A 7,044-nucleotide genomic window follows, 5' to 3' on the forward strand; every position below is an offset into this window, starting at 1 on the left:
AAACATCAATGAGAGAGAAACATCAATCAGTTGCCTTCTGCATACCCCCCAGTGAGGATCAAGCCTTCAACTCAGGCATGTGTCCTGACAGAAAATCCAACCAGTAAGCACCTGAGCCACACCAGCCAGGGCACTATATCTATCTATCTATCTATCTATCTATCTATCTATCTATCTATCTATCATCTATCTATCTACCTATCTATTTATCTATCTCTACCTAATCTATCATCTCCATCTTATTGGTTCTGTTTCTCTGCAGAAGCCTGATTAATAAATGCTCCAAAGGGACAATCAGGTCAAGGAGTGAGTCCATTACATTTCTATGATCTGAGATTTGGGTGGTTTTCCCAGGCTATCTGAGATCATACTGGGTCATTGTTTGATCCCTTGCAGCATCACTTTTGCAGTCATGCCGTAGGTGACCTCTCAGTTTTATATGATAATTCATCTAAGATAGAGTGAAAGACAACAGCTCCTATAAACCCCACTCCGAAATACAGCCTATCCAAAAAGCATTGGTGAATGTACCAGATGCCTCTGAAGATGTGTGGAGGGGGCATCTTTTTTCCCTAAGATTTTTTGCCCATCGTACCCTGATTGGGAACACAAGCCTTCAATTCCCCCGAAGATCATTCTCTTTCTCCCTGATGCCTCTATTCTTTCCTCTTTATTATTCTACTAGTATCTGCTTTCCTCTATCCACTAACTTGCTTTTTGGAGGAAACATAATTACTTTCACAAAGTAATTTAGAAGTCATTTTTTATTGCTTAGGTTTGTGCTAGATTCACATCCCTGTATTAGCCACCTCTGCTTCAGTAGGCATGTCAATTAATTTTTTACAAACATGCAAATTTTCCTCTATCAGGGAAAAACAGCAAAATAGAGTTAGTATTGTCAATAGAGCAATGTACAAAGGAGCCAGAGGCCTTCAGGAAGCTGAGATGAATACACACACTACATGTGAAACTGAACTTTTCAAGTGGGTTAAACCAAACTCCCACATCCTGATACAGTTCTTGGAACTGGCCTACATCACTGAACTCTGTGAAAAAGAAGTTTTTCACCTAGCAAGAGACATAAGCAATCAATCATGTACACCATAGTTTGAATCTGCTTGAAAGCACCAATCAAAACTATTTCAAAACAACTTGTGTTAACTCCTTTGAAATCTCACCTTTTTCTGTCTTCATAAACTCTGTCCCTATTTTTCCCTCCTGGATTTCTATCCAAATCTTTGTCACCTAGATGGCAATTTTTTTAAAGGATTTGTTTGCCATGCAGTTCTTTGTTGAAATTGATTGATGCCACTCTAGCAAGAATGTTTGAGTAAGGTGTTAAAATAATAAATATTTTATTTATAGTTTTTATTTTATAATAGAGGCCTGGTGTATGAACATTCATGCACTGGAGGGGGCGTCCCTCAGCCCAGCCTGCCCTCTCTCATCAGTCTGGGAGCCCTCAGGGGCAGGAGGTGACCCAGTGATCAAGAGAAGGCAATACACCCATCACACCTTTGCTGCAGCCACTGCCGGCAGCACAAGCCTTGGCTGGCCTTGATTACCTGACCCTCGGGTGGCCCTGGGCATCTGGGAAGCTGCCATCCGAGGTTTGCCCATGCCTTGGGCCCACTCTGGGCGACTGGACAGCCGACATGATATCCAAGGCTTGCCTGCACCTTGGGCGTTGGCTGGACAGCCGACATGACATCCGAGGTTTGCCTGCACCTCGGAACAGCCGTAGGCAGCTGGGCACCTGACATCCAAGGCTTGCCTGTGCCTCGGACCGGTTCTGGGTGGCTGGGGAGCTGAGGTCGGGTATAGCAGCACCAGGAGCCTGCCACCGCCCAGTGGTGGTGAAAGGACTGGGGGACTCCAGTGGGGCTGAGGGAACTGGGAATAGCCATCTTGTGGCTATGGGCTCTGCCATCTTTGTGACAGCATGACGGTCAGTTTGCATATTCCCTCTTTATTAGATAGGACTAGAGGTCTGGTGCACAAATTCATGCACATTGAAAGGAAATCAAGTAGAAGAAATATTTTAATATTGCTATTTTCCCTTTCTTTAAATAGAATATCAACCAAATTCACAATCAACAATGATAGATCGAAATACACGTGTGCAATTGGTGCCAGCAAGAGCTTTATGTTCTATATACTAAAAGCCTAATATGCTAAATGTCTGGTCATTCATTCAACCAATCAAAGCATAATATGCTAATGATATGCTAAGGCCACTCAATTGCTTACTATGATATGCACTCACCACCAGGTGGCAGACAGTCAACTGGTCAACCAGTCGCTATGACGTACACTGACCACCAAGGGGCAGACACTCCCACTGGTAGGTCAGCTTATTGCTAGGGTCTGGCTGATCGTGACTGAGTGAGATGGGCCGGACACACCCTGGAGCCCTCCCACAGTCCCTCCCCAGCTGGCCAACATCCCACATCCCTCTCCAGCTCTGATCGTGCACCAGTGGGGTCCCTTGGCCTGGCCGCACCCTCTCACAATCCAGGACCCCTTGTGGGATGTCAGAGAGCTGGTTCCAGCCCGATCCCGCAGGTCAGGCCGAGAGACCCAACTGGTGCACAAATTCCTGCACTGGACCCCTAGTATATAGATAAACTTGCTTAATTGGACCTGCTTTCTGATTTAGCTAAACTTTTTCCAGCTCAGTGAAGCACCCCAAATTCTCTTTCAGGTAATTGTCAGCAACACAGCAATAAATATCAACATGAAGCAGATTATTATTGTAGATCACACAGGGAGAAGAAAGAATAAAATATTAAACTGTATTATTATTTGATTATATTCTGTGCAGTGAGAAAACCTGAAGTCATTTCCAAGGTCCACCATTTCTTTTTTTCTTTTTTTTAAAATATATATTTTATTGTTTACAGAGAGGAAGGGAGAGGGATAGAGAGTTAGAAACATTGATGAGATAGAAACATCAAACAGCTGCCTCCTGCACACCACCTACTGGGGATGTGTCCACAACCAAGGTACATGCCCTTGACTAGAATCGAACCTGGGACCCCTCAGTCTGCAGGTCGATGCTCTATCCACTGAGCCAAACCAGTTAGGGAAGGTCCACCATTTCTTATTTCTTTTCAGTTGGGTCAAGTTTCTAAGCTTTCTGAATCTCTGTTTTTTGGCTAATGAAAAGAAAATAGGATTCTACCGAGTCTCCTCTCTACTCCAGGACTTCTGTGAGGATCAAATGAGATGAGGCACGGGAAAATGCTTCACAGACATTTGGTTAAAGTGTAAAATGTTTCCGCCTGGCCATAAAGCAAGTCATGTTCCTGGGCTGAAGAAACTCCATTGGGGCTAGTTGCTAGAGAGAGGAAGCCAGGTGTTGCTACAAGATGTCATCATGCATCACCCACAGCCACTGTTTCTGGACTGGGCTTGTCTGTGGGATGCATTTTGCACCATGGGGTCTTAACAGTGTTGGCTGTGATTTGGTGGGCTGTTGCTCCGGGGTGGTCACGGGGCCTGTGTGTTGCTTTGTTGGCACAAGGTCCTTGGTGCCGTTTCTTTGTAAATGGCCAATGCACATCATGGCAGCTCCCGCATTAAGCATCTACCCGCTGGTTGTCAGTACAAGTCATAGCAACCAGTGGGACTGTCAGAGGGACAGTTAGCATATTAGCGTTTTACATATGGCGATTATTCTAGTACCTCTACCATTACAAGGCAGAAGGAGATTGTATTAAAAATGGTGAGAGTTGTACCCTGGCCTATTGGCTCAGTTAATTGGATCACGCCCAGTACACCTCAGGTCTGATTTCTTGGTAGGGCATATACCCAGCTTGAAGGTTTTATCCCTGGTTGGGCATGTCTGGGAGGCAACCAATCAATGTTTCTCATGTCAATGTTTCTCTCTCTCTCTCTCTCTCTCTCTCTCTCATCTTGGTCACATTGATGAAGCACATTGCCATGGTAGAAAAGCTCACATGGAAAGGAATTGAGGGTGCTCTCTCAACAACAGCAAGTGAGAAACTAAGGACTTTAGTCCAACAATCCATATTGAAATTAATCCTGTCAATAACAATGGGAGCGAGATTGAGAAGTGAATCCTTCCCCAGACAAGGTTTGAAATGACTGTAGTCCAAATGGGCACTTTGATTGCAGCCTGGAGAGACCCTGAAGCAGAGGGCCCAGAGAATCCACACCCAGATTCCCTTTTTGTTGTGCTTATTCAAGACTCTTGCTTATTTTTCTAATAGATTGTTTGGCTTATTTTTTCTTGATATAAAAATTAGTTTACATATTCTGAATGTGAGCTGTGTTTTAAGTTCTTAATTTTAATGTATATTCATCAATACATTTTTTCTGTTTAGTATTCTTTGTCCTGTTTTCCACCCTGAAGGACATAGAAATAAACTCTTTAATATTTATTAAACCTATTTTCTTTCATATTTTGACCTACAACCCTGCCTGCAACTAATTTTCTCTATCTATTTTTAATTACAGTTGACATACAATATTACATCAGTGTCACATGTGTAGCATAATGATTAGACATTTATATAACTTACAAAATGATCTCCCCAATAAATCTAGTAATCACCTGAACACTATATGTAGTTATTACAATATTATCAATTATATTCCCTATGGTGTACTTTACATCCTCATTACTATTTTGTAGCTCTTAATATGCACTTCTTGATCCCTTCACTTTTTCCACCCACCTCTTCAAGAATTTTGGAGTAAGATGTTTCCATCTGACAATCATTAATTTGTTCTCTGTATCGATGAGTATATTTCCAATTTATTGGTTCATTTATTTGTGATTTAGATTCCTCAGATAAGTGCAATCATACCGTACTTGTCTTTGTCTGAGTGATTTCATGATGTTCAACCAACTGAGCCACACCAATTAGGGCAAGTATGGTTTAAGAAGATGCCTATATAAGTGCCAAATTGACAAGGGGTTAACTTATGATGGTTAGTTTTAGGTGTCAATTTGACTGGCTATGGAGTGCCCAGATTAAACATTATTTCTGGGTGTGTCTGAGCAGCTGTTTCCAGATGAGATTAGCATTTGGATTGGTGGACTCAGTAAAGTAATTGCCCTCTCCATTGTAGGTGGGCATCATTCAATGCACTGAGGACTTAAAAGAACAAAGAATAGTGGGAGGATGAATTCATATGTCTTTTGTGTGTGTGTGTGTGTGTGTGTGTGTGTGTGTGTGTGTGTTTTTCTACCTCTCACTGTTGAGCTGGAACATCCCATCTCCTGCCCTCAAACTGGGATATACAACATAGGCTTCCCTGATTCTCAGGCCTTGGGACTTAAATTAAGTACACCACCAGATTTCCTGGGTCTCCATCTTGCAAATGGCAGATCATGGGACTTTTCAGCCTTCATAATCACATATATTGAATATATATATATATATATTACTAATTTCAGAGAGATGAAAAGAGAGAGAGATAGAAACATCAATGAGAGAGAAACATCAATCAGTTGCCTTCTGCATAACCCCCACTGATGATCAAGCCTTCAACTCAGGCATGTGTCCTGACAGAGAATCTAACCAGCAACCACCTGAGCCACACCAGCCAGGGCACTATATATCTCTATCTATCTATCTATCTATCTATCTATCTATCTATCTATCATCTATCTATCTATCTTTCTCTATCTAATCTATCATCTCCATCTTATTGGTTCTGTTTCTCTGCAGAAGCCTGATTAATAAATGCTCCAAAGGGAAAATCAGATCAAGGAGTGAGTCCATTACATTTCTATGATCTGAGATTTGGGTGGATTTCCCAGGCTATCTGAGATCATACTGGGTCATTGTTTGATCCCTTGCAGCATCACTTTTGCAGTCATGCCGTAGGTGACCTCTCAGTTTTATATGATAATTCATCTAAGATAGAGTGAAAGACAACAGCTCCTATAAACCCCACTCCGAAATGCAGCCTATCCAAAAGGCATTGGTGAATGTACCAGATGCCTCTGAAGATGTGTGGAGGGGGCATCTTTTTTTCCCTAAGACTTTTTGCCCATCGTACCCTGATTGGAAACACAAGCCTTCCATCCCCCCAAAGATCATTCTCTTTCTCCCTGATGCCTCTATTCTTTCCTCTTTCTTATTCTACTAGTATCTGCTTTCCTCTATCCACTAACTTGCTTTTTGGAGGAAACATAATTTAGAAGTCATTTTTTATTGCTTAGGTTTGTGCTAGATTCACATCCCTGTATTAGCCACCTCTGCTTCAGTAGGCATGTCAATTAATTTTTTACAAACATGCAAATTTTCCTCTATCAGGGAAAAACAGCAAAATAGAGTTAGTATTGTCAATAGAGCAATGTACAAAGGAGCCAGAGGCCTTCAGGAAGCTGAGATGAATACACACACTACATGTGAAACTGAACTTTTCAAGTGGGTTAAACCAAACTCCCACATCCTGATACAGTTCTTGGAACTGGCCTACATCACTGAACTCTGTGAAAAAGAAGTTTTTCACCTAGCAGGAGACATAAGCAATCAATTATGTTTAGCATAGTTTGAATCTGCTTGAGAGCACCAATCATAGCTCTTTCAAAACAGCTTGTTTTGAAATCCCCCCCTTTGTCTGTATTCATAAACTCTGTCCCTCTTTCACTCTTGGATTTTTATCCAAATCTTTGTCACCTAGGTTGCATTTTTAGAAAATAAAATATTTGTTTGCCTTGCAGTTCTTGGTCAAAATTGATTAACATGACTCTAGCAAGAATGTTTGAGTAAGGTGTTAAAATAATAAACATTTTGATTTACATTAGTATAATATATTATCTATTACCTCTACCACTGCAAGACAGAAGGCAGTTGTATTAAAAATGAGAAAGTTGTGCCTTGGCTGGGCTGTTCAGTTGGTTGGATTGTCATCCTGTACACCAACAGGTTGAGGGCTTGATTCCTGGGTAGGGCACATACCTTGGTGGCAGGTTCAATCCCCTATTGGGTTGAATGCAGGAGGCAACTGATTTATATTTCTTTTACATCTATGCGTTTCTCTCTCTCTCTCTCTCTCTCTCTC

Source organism: Myotis yumanensis, unplaced genomic scaffold (genome assembly GCF_028538775.1).
Source record: "Myotis yumanensis isolate MYYU_CA2020_CCGP unplaced genomic scaffold, mMyoYum1.0.hap1 SCAF_2, whole genome shotgun sequence".
NCBI classification, from domain to species: Eukaryota; Metazoa; Chordata; class Mammalia; order Chiroptera; family Vespertilionidae; genus Myotis; species Myotis yumanensis.